The sequence below is a fragment of the Musca domestica genome, unplaced genomic scaffold, assembly GCF_030504385.1.
Source record: "Musca domestica strain aabys unplaced genomic scaffold, Musca_domestica.polishedcontigs.V.1.1 10, whole genome shotgun sequence".
In the NCBI taxonomy this organism is placed as follows: Eukaryota; Metazoa; Arthropoda; class Insecta; order Diptera; family Muscidae; genus Musca; species Musca domestica.
Genome location: NW_026712115.1, coordinates 11,618,905 through 11,637,620, shown reverse-complemented (window position 1 = coordinate 11,637,620; position 18,716 = coordinate 11,618,905). Strand labels below are relative to the sequence as shown.

General features: G+C 34.4%; 1 protein-coding gene across 4 annotated transcripts in view; it reads right to left on the bottom strand.

Annotated features, from left to right (window-relative positions):
- The window catches only part of LOC101890976 (uncharacterized membrane protein DDB_G0293934), a 106,771-nt gene that overhangs the window by 1,836 nt on the left and 86,219 nt on the right, over nucleotides 1-18,716 (bottom strand). The gene's annotated exons all lie outside the window — the stretch shown is intronic.

Sequence of the window (18,716 nt, the reverse complement as noted above, 5' to 3'; positions counted from 1 at the left end):
AGGAGTTTCGGCCATGATTAGAGAAAAAGGATTCTTTGTAGATAGGAAGTTTTTATTGAGTGAAGTAAACTATAATTAAACTAACAATATAATACAATATAATAATTCTTATACTTTTCTCCACAAGATGGGGCATAATCAATTTCGTATTTTGTTTCCAACGAAATATTCCTCTGCGTGCACATGCAGTGTAGAGGGTGAGATTAAAACGGCGACAAAGTCAAACGTTTTTTTAATTTTTTTGTATTTTTATGGAATGAAAGCAAAAAATGTCGGAAATAGCAACAAATTTTAGAATAAGTTTAGATTTGTTCGAATTGGTCACCTTTGGCACGAATTATGGCCTTCAAACGGCCAATGAAACCGTCACACGCTGCCTGCAATTTGCTCTGCCGAATTTTGGCCCATTCTCGGCGAAGCGATTGCTTGAGGTGATCGACACTTTGTTTTTTTTTAGTGCCTACGTTACTTTCCAAAATATCCCAGACACAATAGTCCAACGGATTGGTATCCGGAGACTTTGGTGACCATTGTGCTCTGGAAATGAAGCGAGGAACCTCATTTTGTAACCATTCTTGGGTGGCGCGTGTTGAGTGAATCATCAATTTATTTTTGTCTATTGTCTGTCTATCTTGGTTTCCTGCTTTGTGGGGTTTCGCCAATACAAAATTTTTGTTAGAAAAATTGATTTGGATATCGCTCTCATATATATCTTTATTTGATTTCAGGTTAATTGTACACCATATGGTTTATATCAGCCCAAATGGGTGTGAATTTTGGCACTTCCGACCGAATTCAGCCTAGAAGCAAGTGCTTTTGATGAAAATCGGTTCGGGTATAGTTCCCATATATATGTTTCTTTCGGTTTGTAGGGACAAATGTATTTCGAAATGATTTGGGTATTGAGCCCAACTAGAAAAAATATAATTATCCATGTAAAATGTTCAAAAAATTTCACTAAAATAACTACTTCGGAGGTGGCCCCACCCTGCATAAACATTTCTACAAACATTAATTTTTTTAAAAAAAATATATAGGCACAAAATACCTAGGTTCCGGAAAGAGCCACCAATCCTCATCAGTTCCTTTGTGTGGGATATTCTCCCCAGGAGTTATTTTAAAAATAATTCCAATGACAACAAACTTTTTTTACTATACTAATATTATTTATCATTTTATTTATGCGAAATGGACAATATTGACCTACTCCTATGATACATCCGCCATAAAGAGTCAAGATTTTGAATAAAAATAACACAATAACGAATATAGGCTGAGGACATACATCTGTCGGCAAAACCGACCGATACTTTTTAATTTGATTTAAGCTCAATGAAGATGCTAAAGTATAAATTCGGAGAATATGGTTTCTCAAAATAACTAAAATCAGACCGAACATCAGACAAATTTTATTGAGAAATATAAAATTTCACAAATATTTAAAAATGAGCCAAGGTACTTCATAGGAACTTGCCAGTATTATAGATGAACACCAGTGAGGAAAGCCAAAGGTCGGGCGGGGCCGACCCATATGATACCCAACACCCGTAACAAAAATCGTTTATATTGGGAATTTATGTGAATTAGATCATTACAACTATGAACCTTGAATGCTTATCATGGATTTAGAGTATTCATAATTTGTGAAATATATCAAAACTGAATCGATTTTCAACAAATTTGACGGAGGCTTTTGTACCTCTAGTACCAAATAACATTGCTGTCATATAGTGCACTGATTTGATAAGAGTTATATAAAAAAATATTTATTTGAGCAATAGATATACCGGATCTAGTTTTACCAAATGGAAAAATACGATTGATTATGAAAAAATCTACCAAATTTGGACTGATATTACATATATGGTGGGCAATGACCGTAAAATCGGATGAAGATGCATTTCGAAGGTTTATAAAAATCTGAGCCGATCTCGATAAAATTTGGCAGAGGTATTTTCAAGCTGTATCTGATATCCTTGTTGTGGAGTGCATATTACGCATATGAGGGACTTTAACACTAAATCGGATGAAACATATATATGGGAGCTATAGCTATATCTGAATCGATTTTCACCAACATTTGAAGTACTTGCTTCTAGGCTGAATTCTGTCGGAAGTGCCAAAATTTAGTCCATTTGGGCTGATATTAGCCATTTGGTGCAAAATAAACTTAAATTCGGATAAAGATATATATGGGAGCTATAACCAAATCTAAAACGATCTTGACAAAATTTGAAACACTTAGTTTTTAGCTGTATCTCATATCTGGTACCAATCTTCATTGTTTGGAGTGCATGTAAAGAATGTGAGGGGCGTGAAACTAAATCGGATGAAACATATACATGGGAGCTATTGCTATATCTGAATCGATTTTCACCAAATTCGAAGGACTTGTTTCTAGGATGAATTCAGTCGGAATTACCAAGATTCAGTTCATTTTGGCTAGTATTAGCCATTTGGTGTAAAATAAACCTGATATCGGATAAAGATATATATGGGAGATATACCCATATCTGATCTGATCTCGATAAAATTTGACAAACTTATTTCTGGGCTGTATCTAATATCTGGTACTAAATATTATTCTTGTGGAGTGCATATTACGCATGCGAGGTACTTAAAACTACAAATCGGATGAGACATATATATGGGAGCTATACCTATGTATGAATCGATTTTCACCAAGATTTGAAGTACTTTCTTCTGGGCTGAATTCCGACGGAAGTGCCCATTGGTGTACAATTAAATCGAAATCCGTTGACGATATATATGAGAGCTATATCTAATTTTGTACCGATTCTCACCAATTTCAATAGGGTTCGTCCTTGGGTCAAACAAATATTGTTTGAAAATTTCATCTCAGTCGGATAATAAATGCAACCTGCATTTTGTCACAAAAATACATGGACAGACAGAGAGACTAACATGCATAAATCGATTCAGAAAGTGGTTATATGAAGATCCTAAGAAGTAAGTATGAGTATGCCTTGCTTCCTTCTACGTGCTACAAACCAATGCAAAAATACATAATACCCTTACCACTATGTGGTGTAGGGTATAAATATATGCATTTTATAGTGACTATCATGTTTCTATCAACGATAAAATAGATATAGCTCCATTCTATGGAGCCGGATATAAACATAACCTAAACTAATATGACCGTGTAGCCGTAGTCTAATTATGGTCCAACGGCACTTAAGGAAAGATCCAAATTCTAAAGGAAACCCCGAAGGAAAAGGGGCGGAAACTCATATACTACAACACTGTACAGATTTATCAGTTCTATCTGTAACAAATATATGATTTTATTTGGAATTAGTGAAAAGTAAATCATACTAATGATGATCGTTATTGATGGAATGCGTACTACAAATGGCACGTTTGATCTTTGAAATCGGATGGAACTAATATACGGGAGCTATATCTAATTCTGGGCCGATTACATGCGACCTGATTCTAAGTAGATCATCTTAAAAACTGATTTTATAAATCGTTCAAAGGAACTATAAGTCCATTTTTGTCTGTTATAAATAAATTCAACATTAAAATGGTGTTGAAACTTGCACGGGGTTCGGAAAAAAAAACTTTTCATATTTTACTTTCCTAAAAAAAGGAAAAAAAAAAAAACATTTCAATAGTCATTGTCTGCGATGGCACTTCCAGAGACGGCGTTTTATCTCACAAGAATTGGCATATTCTTTAATTGTCGTTGTAATTGATAAATGTTTTAATTTCTACTTTTGATATTTCCTTCGAATTGGATAAAGAGGGAACCAGCCAGCCATATCTGTGCCTTCTGGCGTTGTCGCAATGCTAATGCGATCACATCCTGTTACAAAGTTATTACAAACGAGTTTTCTCCCCCCATTTGCGAGCTGGCGTGGCTGTTGCTGTTTCCTATGGGTACTATGGAATAGGTGCCGCTGCCTATCGATGTGAGTACATTTTCATTTTACAACCATTAATTACTAAAATTACCAACTACTGGTATTGAAAAATTCGTTTCGATTCATCTGGCCAATGCAGTCAGTCAGTGTAGGGTCGCCTTCAGCAAAAGAACCCGATCAACAGGCAGCTATACGATTGCCGCAGCGCGGTGCTGCTGCTCATAACACAATACGAGTATTGCCATGTTCATCCGACAATTTAGGTATCTATCTATTGGGATGGCAGACGGCAGAAGTGCGGACTGTAATTAAATATAGCTCTTAATTATAATGTGTCATTTGCAACTAATCACACTTCACTATTAATTTGTTAAAGGGTAACGATAAAGGGACAATGTATGGCAATTGCAGGCAAGGATGGCAGCGTCTCTTATTTTTTTGTAAGGAGACTGGTTAAAGTGATTTAGTTTGATAATAAAGAAATATCACTTCAATGTTTAATGCAATTACATAATAGAATATAGCAATTTCTTATAAATAAACTGGAATCGGTACTGCCACTATGAGATCGGTATGGAAAATCACCTTTGCGGTATATGTAGAGGTATAGAATAAACATGTTAAAAAGTATCGGTCGGTTTTGCCAATGGATAGATAGATTCTAGTTTGCGCTATGAATATGTAAAAAAACAATAAGTTCGGGCTAACTTTTAGTACCCTCAACAATTGGGTAATAAAACCTTTTTATATAAAAGTATCTGAAGTATGGTCCACTTTAAACTACATATACCAGTAAGACCGTTTGGATAATACTGTTAAACTTTAAAAAAAAACATAAAGTGGGTTAGGCTGTTGTATGGGGGCCATACCAAAACGGGAACCTATATAGACAATTTTATACTTCAAGGATTGTCCTCTACCAAATCTTCTTAAATATCAATTTTGGGTAGTGATAATCGTGGGTAAATGTGACTAGGATTATCAAAATACCGAGTATCGATGGGTGTCGTTATATGTGCCCTATAGGAAAACGTGGACCTAAACTTTCAACATTCTGCCACCGGATCTAGAACCCATCATGACCAACAAATACCAATTTTTTGAGATATCCCTGGAAAATGTTCAAAAATCATCAAAATACCGAATATCAGGAGATACCGTTATATGGGGGCTATACAAACACGTGGACCTATACGTACAATGTTTCGCCACCTGAGCTAGAACCCATCATGACCAACAAATACCAATTTTTTTACAAATCCGTGGAAAATGTGCAAAAATTATCAAAATACCGAATATCGTTAGGTACCGTTATATGGGGACTATACAAAAATGTGCACCTTACAATATTTCACCACCGAAGCTAAAACTCATTACGACCAACAAATAAAAATTTTGCCAGGTTTGGACCATGTCGACCACTTCCTCCACTTTCAAACTGCACGTTATTCTTAATCACAATTACGACCTGTTGTGGGACAGACGGTCCATTAGATATGGGGTTTATACAGAATTCTGGGATGTGCGAATTAAAATTGGTCACTTATTTCAAATTTTATGTAATTAATAGTCACAATTTTGACATTTTATGGGGCAGGTGCCTTTAGGAGTGGTCCGCATTTTCCCATATTTCCATATGGTATCAAGATCTTAAGCTGATCACGAAGATATATACAAAAGGTGTGAATAGTTTATTATACCCTTTTATCTACGGTGGAAGGGATAAAAATCAATCTGTGACTTGAATGTGTATTTAAGGCCTTCGCAGTCTGTGTAGCCAGTAAAACCCTGTCATTGTGCGTAATTAATTGTTGTACAAACAGATTTTTAAGTGAACACTCAACGCCGAGGAACACGAAATTAATCCAAGCTGATTACAGTTGAAATCGAGATGAACAGGTTGTCGTACTGACCAACTGTGTCATAAAAAGCCGATAAGTTTATGAATGAAATAGTAGAGAAACAGAAACATTTTTGGTAACCATATTCAATGTATCTAAGGCAAGTAGCATGTGAATCGTAACTTCCGGCGATAATTAATTTTATAATAAAGGACATAATTATTAACATTTTAATACCCTTCATGCTAGATTATGTCTAGGATGTTTGGTGTTAAAGATGGGATGTACGGTCCACCACTGTGCATTGCACCAATATTGTAGTTTAAGCCACAATATATGGAGACTGTAATTGCAAAAAATTTCAAATGGGTACTTCATTTGGAATAGTCCGCTTTACGGAATTTTACGTTGACGTTTTGTGAACACAAACACAAACTAATTACTCTTTCATTTCATAGTTTTAATTATATAAACAATTTTATAAAAAAAATATAAGACAGGTGCGAACTAAATGCGGCTATTTTAAGGGGACTAGGAAAGTTTCTCATAATAAACACAAATGAAATCTTTATTTGAACTGGTAGTACGGTCTATATAATTTAATGTTTGAAGATTATTTCACGCAATATTTTTTTTATTAATTTGTCAAATATATATATATATATATATATATATATATATATATATATATATATATATTTATATATATATATATATATATATATATATATATATATATATATATATATATATATATATATATATATATTCAAATGACTTCAGATTTGGATATAGCTTTTATATCTTCGGCCGATTTTACATATTTGCATATTGGATGCACCCCAATCGATATTCGATTCCATTTGGTATCAAAAAGAATTGGGAAATATTGAAATCGGTAGAGGTTTGGGTATAGCTCCTATAATATATATATATATATATATATATATATATATATATATATATATATATATATATATATATATATATATATATATATATATATATATATATATATATATATCATATATACAAATATGCAAAATCGGCTATATCCAAATCTGAAGTCATTTGAATATAATTAGACAAACTTATTTTTGTACCGAATTTAGTCACTCATTCTAAATTTCATTGGAATCGGACATACGTATCGTGTTTGGTGCATCAAATAAACGAAATCGGTCGAACATATATATGGGAGCTATATCCAAATCTGAATCGAATTGACAACTTTATTTTCTGATCAAATCCCGTCACACATTCCAAATTTCATTTGAATCTAACATACATAATAAAATATGAAAGGTATATCCAAATCTGAACCGATTTGAATGTAATTTGATAATGTATGTTCGTTTTAAATTCCGTTACACATTCCAAATTTCATTGAAATTAGAAATACATGTTTGGTGCATCAAATACATGAAATCGACTAAATATGTATATGGGAACTATATAAAATCTGAATCGATTTGCAAACAAATTTTTTAGACAAATTCCATCACACATTCCAAATTTCATTGAAATGTGGTTTACACAGCGTGTTTAATGCATCATGTACATGAAATTGGCGGAAAATATATATGGGAGTTATATCCAAATCTGTGCCGATTTCAATGTAATTTGCCGAAATTATTTTTGTTCCAAATTCCGTTACGCATTCCAAATTTGTATCTGTAATCGATCAATAGCTATGTGCAAAATATCTAAATTTTTGGGAGGTACATCCGATTCTGATGCCATATCTCTAGTTCCAAGTGGAATTTCAAAAATTTTTATAGCCTATGTTACTTTCAGGCGATGTTCTAGTATACTTGGAAATTTTCAGGAAAACCTGTTTAGCTGTTTTTGAGTCCATAAATTACAAACAAACAAACATACAAACATTTTCCTCTTTTATAGATATAGAAAAAGAGAAGATATACACACCTTTTATTAAGTTCGTCATTTCGTTTGTAACTCATCGAAATAATAATTGTAGACATAACAAAGTATTTATATGTCCGTCCGTCAGTCCGTCTGTTGTAATCACGCTACAGTTAAAACGAGTGAAGATAGGAAGCTAAAATTTGCACAGATCAGTTATTTGTCTGCAGGCTATATCGGTCCGCGATACCCCCCAATTTTCGGCATTTTGATGGTTGTAGCAAATTTTTTCAATTAAATTGTCTGAAAATCCAAAAAAGGAGTGACTTCTGAATCCTAGAAGAGTATTGTCTGTATAGGTTCACGATATTGTATATCCCCCATACAACGGTACCTCCTGATATATATGTTGACGAATTTTGAGACATTATTCCCGGAGTTGCTTCAAATTTCGTATTTAGAATTTGTAATGGGTAATGGGAGATGATTTTAGCTATAATATTGTAATGCAGGTCCATATCTTCATATAGACCCCAATATAATGGCTATATTCGGTATTTTTATACCCTCCACCTTAACTTTGTCATTCCGTTTGTAACATCCTTAAATATTCGTAGACCCCATAAAATATATATATTCATAATCAGCATAAAGTTCTAGTTCGATTTAACGATGTCCGTCTGTCTGTCTGTTGAAATCACGATACAGCCCACATTATTTGACGCAGAGCGCCGAAATTTAGTAGAGCAATTTGTATTGTGTCTAGGATGGTTGGTATTGAAAATTTTAGGTATAGTCCCCATATAACGGTACCTCCCGATATTCGGTATTTTGATGATTTATGCCACAGTTTTTCTCGGATTTGTCTAATAATTTGTATTTGTAGGTCATAACGGTTCCCAGTTCGTGTGGCAAAACATTGCATGTATAGGTCCACGCTTTGGTATAGCCCCCATATAAAGGTACCTCCCGATATTCGGTATTTTGATTATTTTTGCCACATTTGTTCACGGATTTGTCTAAAAATTGGTATTTGTTGGTCATAATGGGTTCCAGCTCCGGTGGCGAAACATTGCTTGTATGGATCTACGATTTGGTATAGCACCCATATAACAGCACCTCCCGATACTCGGTATTTTTATGGTTTTTGCCACAATTTTTCACTGATTTGTCTAAAAATTGGTATTTGTAGGTCATAATAAGTCCTAGTTCGTGTGGCGAAACATTGTATGTATATGTCCACGTTTTGGTATAGTCCCCATATAACGGTACCTCCCGATATTCTGTATTTTGATGATTTTTGACACATTTTTTTACGAATTTCTCTGAAAATTGATAGTTGTAGGCCATAATGGGTTCTAGCTCCTTTGACGAGACATTTCATATATAGGTCCACGATTTAGTATAGCCCCCATATAACGGTACCTCCCAATATTCGGCATTTTAATGGTTTTTGTCACATTTCTTTGCGGATTTGTCTAGAAATTGGTATTTGTTGGTCTTCATGGGTTTTAGCTCTTTTGGCGAAACACTGTATGTATAAGTCCACGTTTTTGTATAGCCCCATATAGGAATGGTCCGATCTCCACCATCTTTACAACAGATCATGTGTTGATGGAAATATTGAGATGTGTAAAGTCTGAATGGAATCAGATCATAATTTCATGTTTTATGAGCTTCATGAATATTCAAAATTTTGACCCCTTGTGGGGGAGGTATCGGAAGGAGTTGACCGATATATTCCATCTTCATACCAAATCTTGGGTTAATAAAAATATTGTGATGTGTGTAATTAAAAGACAATCGTATTTTATAAGAGTGCAATTAGTCAAAATTTTGACCCTTTGTGGTGGAGGTGCTGGATGGAGCTATGAGGCACTATCGAACGATATACAGGGTGAGATAAAAAAACTACAACAAAGTCAAATGCCATAATTTTTAGATTTTTTTTTTTTTAAATTTTATTGAATGAAAGCAAAAAATGTCGGAAATAGCATCAAATATTAGAATAAGTTTAGATTTGTTCGAATTGGTCACCTTTGGCACGAATTATGGCCTTCAAACGGCCAATGAAACCGTCACGCGCTGCCCGAATGTTGCTCTGCGGTATTTTGATCGACACTTTGGTATTTTTTAGTGCCAACCTTGCTTTCCAAAATACTCCAGACACAATAGTCCAACGGATTGGTATCCGGAGATCGTGGAATCTTATTGTGTAACCATACAAGGGTGACGCGCGCTGAGTTCTATTGGAATGCCTAAGGTATACGGCCAAAATGTTTGCGTGCCCAAGGCTTTAATACACCCTCCAGAATATTTTCGCGATAATATTCGGCATTTATTCTGATTTTATGGCTGCCCACACCATCACCATGACCGGCGCTTGATTTCTGGTGGCCAACCGAAGGTGCACATTTGCAGCTGACTTCTTTGGCAAGTAAACACAATCATTTTGTTTGTTTATAAACTGCTGGACAACGAATCGGAGAAAACCAAATTCGGCAGTTCACCACTTTCGGCCAAGCGAAGCAACTCTTTATCCCTTTTGTGTCTATTTTCTTTCTGTTGCGGTGTAAGTTCTTGCACTTTTGGAATTTTAATGGCTTTACCCCGAGCTCATTTTTCAATATTTGACGAATGGAATATTGCGATATGTCCAGGTCACGAACCATTTTTCGGCCACTGCGACACGGGTTTCGATCAAGTCGCATATTTACTTTTCAAACCATTTCTGCTGATGGTGCTGTTTTCTTCCGTCCACTTCCTTGACGTCGGTCTACGTTACCAGTATCACGATAACGAGCGTTTAAGGGGGCTATTTCAATGGATTTGTTCCTTTACATGTAACAATCTTCCACTTTTACTATTTTTACAACTATTTACTAGAAAACCTTTTCTTACTTGAAGTCAAATTTAAGAGAACACAATCAAATATGACCTTCTCTTTTTACTTTTCCAAAACATATTTGGCCGAGTAAAACTATAGTATGGAATGTTGGCTGCCATGTAGTTTTTTCATTTTCATATCAAAAATCAGTTGTCCGAGTTTCGCTCTTTCATTGGTACTACCATAGTAAAGGAACAATCGGTTCTCAATTTCTCTTCTCTCAAACCTACGAACCGTGTATATCACACACACGTTAACATAATGTCGTTAAGAGATTGAGGTGTGCGAAATTTTCTATTATTTACTAAAAAAAATAAATAGCTAAAACAATATGACACCGTTAAAACATTAACCGACCTAAACTTTCGACCACAATCCGATGACAACTAATATGTTGCACAATATAGTAGATATATCTCCAATGAGACATTGATAGTCCGAATACAAATTTTATCATCTGTCAAATAACTTTTGAGAACTCTCTAACATACATCCCATACATTTGGGATGTCAGCTGTAATAAAACTAAGCCTCTTCGGCAATTGTGGACAATTTTTGGTACATTTTCCCTGATTAATGTGAACACATCAATTGAAGAAGTTGCAAAAACAATGAAACTAGTAATTCATTGACAACCTCCGCCAGTTCTTCTTCTTTTGTTTTTTGTATTCGTATTTTAATTTTATTTTCTCCAACAAAAATTTCCAATCAATTTGTGTACGTCTGTCTGCCTGCTCCACAAATGTCTGGGAATGCATTCGTAATTTCGAACATTTCGACATACTCGAATATGCAGAACGATGATAATTGTCACGTTGAATGCTGTTCGTATTGAACGGAAAATACCTCAGACGTCTGGACGCTTAAAGGCCTTCTTGGATGCCACGCATAACAGTCATCAATGCATTGCAGCTGCATGAATGTAGCTGTTGCTGCTGCTGCTGCTCTGTGGTTGTTTTTGTCGTCGTCATCGTTGTTATTGCTGGTGTTATTTGTCGTCGTTGTTGGTGCCTTTTTATTTCTTTCAAAACAGACTTTTTTGGCATAAAGACCTTAAAAACAAACGAACATTGGTCACGAGAAGAGTTCACCAGTTAACACAGTATTCCATCAGAGGAGAGCATTTAGCTGGAGCAACACAGACAACAAACACACAGGCACACATTGCAGCAGTGCCATTCGCTGGACAACGGGAATTGGACTAATTGGGGCCTTTTTCGGGAGGTATGTTCTTTGTTTTAGGAATTTAACCACAAAATTATTCGAGGATACTCGTAGTGCGCATGTAATGTTTGGGGTTTAAAAAAATACTATTTTTCGTTGCGTTTAAACTGAAAATTTAGTAATTTTTTTTAAATTTTTATTTTTGATTTAGTAGTGGATATAAGACCCACTATGTCGCGAAGGAGAAGGAGTCGTCAGAAATGGTTGAATTTTGGTACCAGTACTTGTTGCTGGCTTATTATGTCAAGAACCAAATACTGGGAAATTTTTTCTATATTTTCGTACAGCCCTCATAAACGGTACATTCCGGTATTTGGTAATTTGTCTATTTAAGCTACATTTTCTAATGGTATTTGGAGATCGTAATATATTGTACCTCCTGTGGCATTACATTGTCTAGATACGTTCTCCTGTAGTCCCCATATGACTTTACCTCAAGTTATCACGTATTCTGAAGATTTAAGCCACATTTTTCAACGGAAGTGTTTCAAATTTGATTGTTGATGTTCAAAATATATACCAACTACTGAAGTTAACAATTGCCTACATAGGTTCACGATTTCCTATAGCCCTCATATAACGGTAACTCCCGATATTCGGGCTTCTTGTGATTTTGATCACTTTTTCTAAAGGATTCGATAAGAATTCAATATTTTTATTCTGAAATGGGATCCAAGTGCGGTAACGAAAAACTGTCTACTATATTTCCCATATAACGGAATTTTCCGATATCGGGAACTTCCATGATTTTTGCAATTGTTGCGATATATTTGTTTTTTTTTTTTAATTCCTGTAGGAGAAAATTGTCTATGCAGGTTAAAGGTTTGGTATATCCTCATTTAACATTGCTGCACTTTTATAATATTTGAATCTTTTAAAAAATTCTCCAAACTAGTTCGCTGGGATTTGCATTTTAACTTGTTTGAATACTAAATGCGAATACATTTATCTTTAAAGGCTTTCTTCGCATGTTGGGATAGGTATTACATGTTTGGTCCTACCGAACTTAACGTGTTTTTACTTGTTTACATCATCGACAATATAGAAACAAAATGTTGTTATTACTTTCGGCAAAGTCGATGATACAAGTTCGCCATTTCATCGGTGGCTTGTTTTGACTAAACTTTCCGCATAAGCTAAATACGTGAGCGACATATTAATGTAGAGTTATCAGGTTTCTAAATGATAATAACAATTTCCTAGATACTTTGCAGAATAAGTATAACCTTCAAACTTACAGAATCTTCAAACGAAACGTGAAGTGACGGATCGGAATAGGTCATATCTTATGTCTGTATTTACAACAATTTTTCAAGACAGGATGAAAAGGCGAATTTCCGATGAAGGAAAAACAAAGCTTTTTATTCACATAATTTTTTCTTCAAATTGCAAAAAAAAAAAAATATTTTTGTAACAGACAAGGAGTAAACACCACTTTAAAAGATTTAGTCGAAACGGATGCATTTGATTTAGATTCTGTGTGTTTAAAAGACAGAACTTAATTTGAAACTACTTGGGGAATTATTATTATGATCTAGGAACAAGATAGCTCTACATTAAAAGGGCACCCACATGTTCCATTTAAGGGAGTTTCAGGAAAAACAAATGCCGATGAATTGGTGAAACTCATAACGATATTTTTTTCCTATATTGTCGATTTTATAATGTAAACATGTAAAAAGGCGTTATGTTCGTCCGTGCGGAACTCTTAATACTGTTCACATCAAGTCATGAAAACCAAAAAAAAAAAAAAAAAATTAGGGCTGCAAACAACTTGTCAATTTGGGTTAATTTGCTTCAGTGGATCACGCTACCTTTTGAACCGTCGTTTGGTTTTTCAAATGGATTTTCAGACGGTTCAAATCGTTTTCGATCGTTTCAAATGGGTGTTATGTGTAAATACAGGGTTGCCCATATTCGAAGGACCCATCTGGCAACGCCATAACTTTTGACAGAGATGTCACATCGCTTAATGACATACCGCGTTTGAAGCGTCAGTCCAAGCAGATTTTTACCATGAACCAATACACGCCACGCGAGCTCTCTGAAATAGTTGAAATTTACATTCAACAGAAGAAGTCAATTGTGAAAACTCAACGTGCTTTTAAAACATTAAAAAAATGTGAGAAATGCGCCTTTTAAGAACACCATTATGCTAGGAACACAATTGGAGCGAACGACGAATTTTTTCGCGGCGTATGTTCGTCGTCAAAAATAAAACACATATGTGTATATGGAAGTGCACACAATCACGGCACCGGCGAAAATTTCGTCGGTCGCCGCGAACTCAATTAGCTTTATTTCTATTTCATACGCCGGCGACAGGCGAACAAAACAGTACAAGGTGGCCATACTTGTACGAATTTTATGTGTTTTAGTAAATAAAGTTACTTTTTACTTTAAAATTTGTTATGGTCACTCTACTATCTGGTACTCGTATAAAAAAACATAATTAATTTGTTTATTTATTTGTGTACTTGCGCCTGAGTGAAGATGGATATCAGTGAATTTATAATAGAGAAGATGGACATAAGTGAAATTATAATAGAGAACGTAAAGAATTATGTGTTCTTGTATAATTCATTGTAGTCAACAAATGAGCAAAAAGTAAACAACTTCATCAGCTGTTTTATAATTTCGTCGGTATTGTGTTCCATACGACGAATTTTCGCGGCTCATTTTGTCGCCGCGTAGGGCGAAATTCGTCGTTCGCTCCAATTGTGTTCCTAGCATTAAGCGTTTATACGAAAAAATTTCGACTGGTAAGGCTCTTTCTAATCCGAAGAGGCCACATAAAAGTCGACCAAGGCGATCGGCCGAGAATATCGCTGCCGTACGAGCCAGTGTTGAGAGGTGCCCAAGAACATCCCAAAAACGCCGTTATCAGCACTTGAGCATGGCTCGGTCCACTTTACAACGGATTATTCGCATTGATTTGCATTTGTTTCCGTACAAAATTCAATTGACGCAAAGAATGTTGCCTGCGGACAAACCTCGTCAATTGGAATAGGTCCAAAAAAAAAAAAAAAAAAAAAAACATGGGTCCGTCTAATATGGGCAACCCTGTACATACATATCCAGTACCGCACACAAACTGCTTAACAAAATTCTTAACTGTGTATATTTCAAAGACAAAGAAGAATAGAGATAGGACAAGACAGAGTAAAAATATGGCAACACTGTGAAAATACCTCTCTTGTAAGGCAATATGCAATATTTTATTGCAATAGGCAATATTTTATTTGCCAATTGTTTCTCTAATTGTGGTTTTTATATTAACATGCCTCTGTCATGAGCTGTTACTTTATATATTGTAGACACAAAGTATTTGCTCAAAATGCATTTTGTCTAGTCTTTACCATTTTAGGTCTTTGTGTATTTTGCCAGTAGGATCATGTCGTCCACGTCTTTGTATAGCCACCATATAACAATACCTCCTGATATTCGGTATGTTGATGATTTTAGCGACATTATTCACCGGAATTGTTTTAAATTTGGTATTCGTCCACGTCTTTGTTTCAAATTTGGTATTTGAAGTGTGTAATGACAGAAAATTGTCTATGCAGGTTTGCCCCCCAGCCATATGAATATTATAAAATTAAAATAAGGCTAAAGGATCTCAGAACAACAAGTTAATTTTATGCATCCTATTCAACATTGAAATTCGATTTCAATACCTTCTTTAATGTGGAGTAAGAATAGCCAAAACAGTTCCAGACTCGGTGAACACGGATCGTTTAAAAAGAGAAGTTCGAACTAGTGGAGCATCAATTTGTATGTTACGTCTAGTATTTATAAATGAGAACTCTTGAGGTTGTTGGGTTCTAACTATCTTGTAAAAATGAAGAACTGTACGTAGATTAATGCAATCCCCACAATTGTAACCTACAAACACTGATGTTAATTGAAGAGCACGTACACCCTCTTGGATACCTATATGAAAAATTTATCTAACAATTTTTCGCACTATTTTTTCAATCCTATCAAAATTATAAGACCACGTTCCAGAAATATAGAGTTAGCCAAGTGTATTCTAACATTTAAGAATTAAGCCAAGACACTTCATGACATGTACAAATTTAAAAGGGCAACCATTTATTGCAATATTGTTAAGAGATGAAAATTGGTTACTTGGATGAAAATATAAAGCTTAAGTCCTTGAAGGGTTAATTTCCAACTTGATAGATAAAAATAAATTTTAAATAAATGAAAGATATTCGATATTCGCGGATTCTACAGAAGAATAAGATTGGAACAACAAAAAATGTCATCTGCAAACACGAAAGGATTACATAAAGAACTTTTCAATGCAGAAGCAAGGGTAAAGGTACGGTCACATTGGGCAAATATTTGATCGAAATTTGTTTTCCCATATTTGACTGAACAAATGTGAAATTCATACAGAGTTGATTCGATGTTCACATTACAGTCAAATATTTGACAGATTTTGTTTGTTCAAGCAGTCACCAAACCGCGTAAAACAGTTCTATGGGAAAACATGTTTGACACATGTTCACATTCGTAAAATATATTTTCCCATTAAATTGTTTGATCAAACTGTGAGGAAACATAAGTTTATTTGGCCGAGAGAAATAGACAGAGAGAGTGAAAGAGAGACATAAAGAAAATGTAGTTTCGGGTATAATTTATTTGGAGAAGGGAAGCAAAAGACCAGCTGTTGTGAAATAAATTCCTTGTCAGAACAATTTTTTTGCATTTTTGTTTGTATCATGGTAGAAGAATACAGGTAGTCACTGTCAAAACAATTTCGGAATTGAAAGTAATGAATGAAATATTATTGAAATTTGTAAAAATTATTGAAAAATATATATCATTGCAACCTCCGATTTTTCGCGTATAGGAAAACATAGAAAAATCTACTTATTTTTGTCAAAACATTTCAAAATTTTTGACATATCATTGTTTTAAGCGTTGATTCATCTACCTATATCCTGTTTCAGAACCTGCAAGAATCTACTAGTTTCGCAATTTTCTTCGATATAATAAAGGGAAAATCGGTTATCGTAGTAAAAACACTTACATTCTCGCAGTTCTGGAACAGACCAAATATAAACATTTTTTACTAAACATTCAAATTCATTTAATTCAAAAATATCAAATAAACAAAGCCACTTATTGTATTCGTTTGTTTTTCTATTCATTAGACATCATGCTTCAAATGCTCCTGTTCTTAAAGCAAAATGCTGTCTAATGTTTTAAACTGATATTTTCCCTTGTTTGACCTTACAAAACATTTGCACCGTCAAATAAATGTTTGACCAAAAAATAGGAAAATAATTGATCATATATGTTCACATTATGGACACATTGGTCAAATTTTTGTTTTCCGGCAAATAATTTTGTTTTCCCAAAATCAGCTGTTTTTGTATTTACCGTCAAATAATATTTGGTGGTCAGATTGTAACAATGAAATATTTCACATTTTTCGTCAAATATTTGCCCAATGTGACCTTACCTTAAGTGTGCCTAAGTTCGGCATGTCCCAGTAGTCGGCACTTTTTATTTTTAAGTCCAAATAATTGAAACTATTATAACTAAATGTATTTTGTTTACTTCAAATATATTGCCAGCTATCTTTGTGCACAATTTCGCTAAGAAAAGATGATTTATTCTAATAAAAATTAAATTTTTGTCTGTGAAGGTCCTCAACAATTCATATTCAATAAAGACGTTATTATTAATTATTCTTACAAAAAATTGGTATGCCGACTGTTGGAACATGCCATACCGACAATTGGCAAGTGGTGCCGATTACTGGCAAAAAAGCATTGTTTTAATAAAACTACATAATAACATCTTTTGTTATTATTGCAAAAACTATACAAAATTTCGAATCTGAATAAAGTAACTTTGTAATAATTGAAAAGTTCCACTCAGAATGGTGAGCGATTAAAAACGCGAAAATCCTAAAAGTGCCGATTACTGGTACACTTACCCAATATCATTAATATAAATAAGAAATAGAATGGGGCCTAAAATCGATCCTTGCAGTACACCAGAAGTCACATTACCGATACCAGAATTAAAACCAGTGTAATATACATACTGTTTGCGTTCAACTAGATAGGAATGAATTAATTTACAAGCCGATTTAGGAAACATAAACCTGTTTCTACGTTCAATCAATAAGATGACTTGATTGACACGTTTTCCATGGCATTGTCTAAAAATTGGTATTTGTAGTTTGTAATGGGTTCCAGCTGTGATGGCGACACTTTACATGTGGTCCATGTTTTCTTATAGCGCACATATAACGGTACCCTCCGGTATTCGGTATTTTGACGATTTAAGCCACATTTTCTAATAAAGTTTTTTGAAATGTGGTATTTGTACTTCATAATTCTACAATCGGTGTCAAAACATTATTCATATTGGTCAACGGTATCAATACAACGGTTCGGTAATTGATATTTGACATAGACCGATATTCGGTATTTTGATAATCCTAGTCACATTTACCCACGAAATTTGGTATTTAAGATTCGCAATAGATTGAAATATTGGAGTATAAAATTGTCTATATAGACTCTCGTTTTGGTATGGTCCCCATATAACGAATCCAGCAACTATTTTGTTTTTTGAAAACTCTAACTGCATTTTCCTACCGATCTTATTGGAGTTTGCAGTTTAAATCCAGATACTTTTGTATAAAATGTTTTCTTTACAAGTATTACAAGTTCGGTTAGTTTAACTGAAAATGCCAGGCAGTAAATTCAGTTGGAGAACTTGTTAAAAACTTCAACATATAATTAAGTGGCGGCAATGTCAAATGAAGGTACACCAAACCTTGAAACACTTAGACAATTTTCTGCTACAAGGTTTGGTATCAACTCCTTCCATTTTTGGCCACCGTTAATTTGAACTCGCCACATGGCGCTACGCGAGGCAGACGGTAAGGTTATAAGAGAAAGGACAATGATCAACGCGGAGAGGTAGATGCTAAAAAGGTCCAGGGATATCAAAAAAACTTTCTATTTCATTTTACGG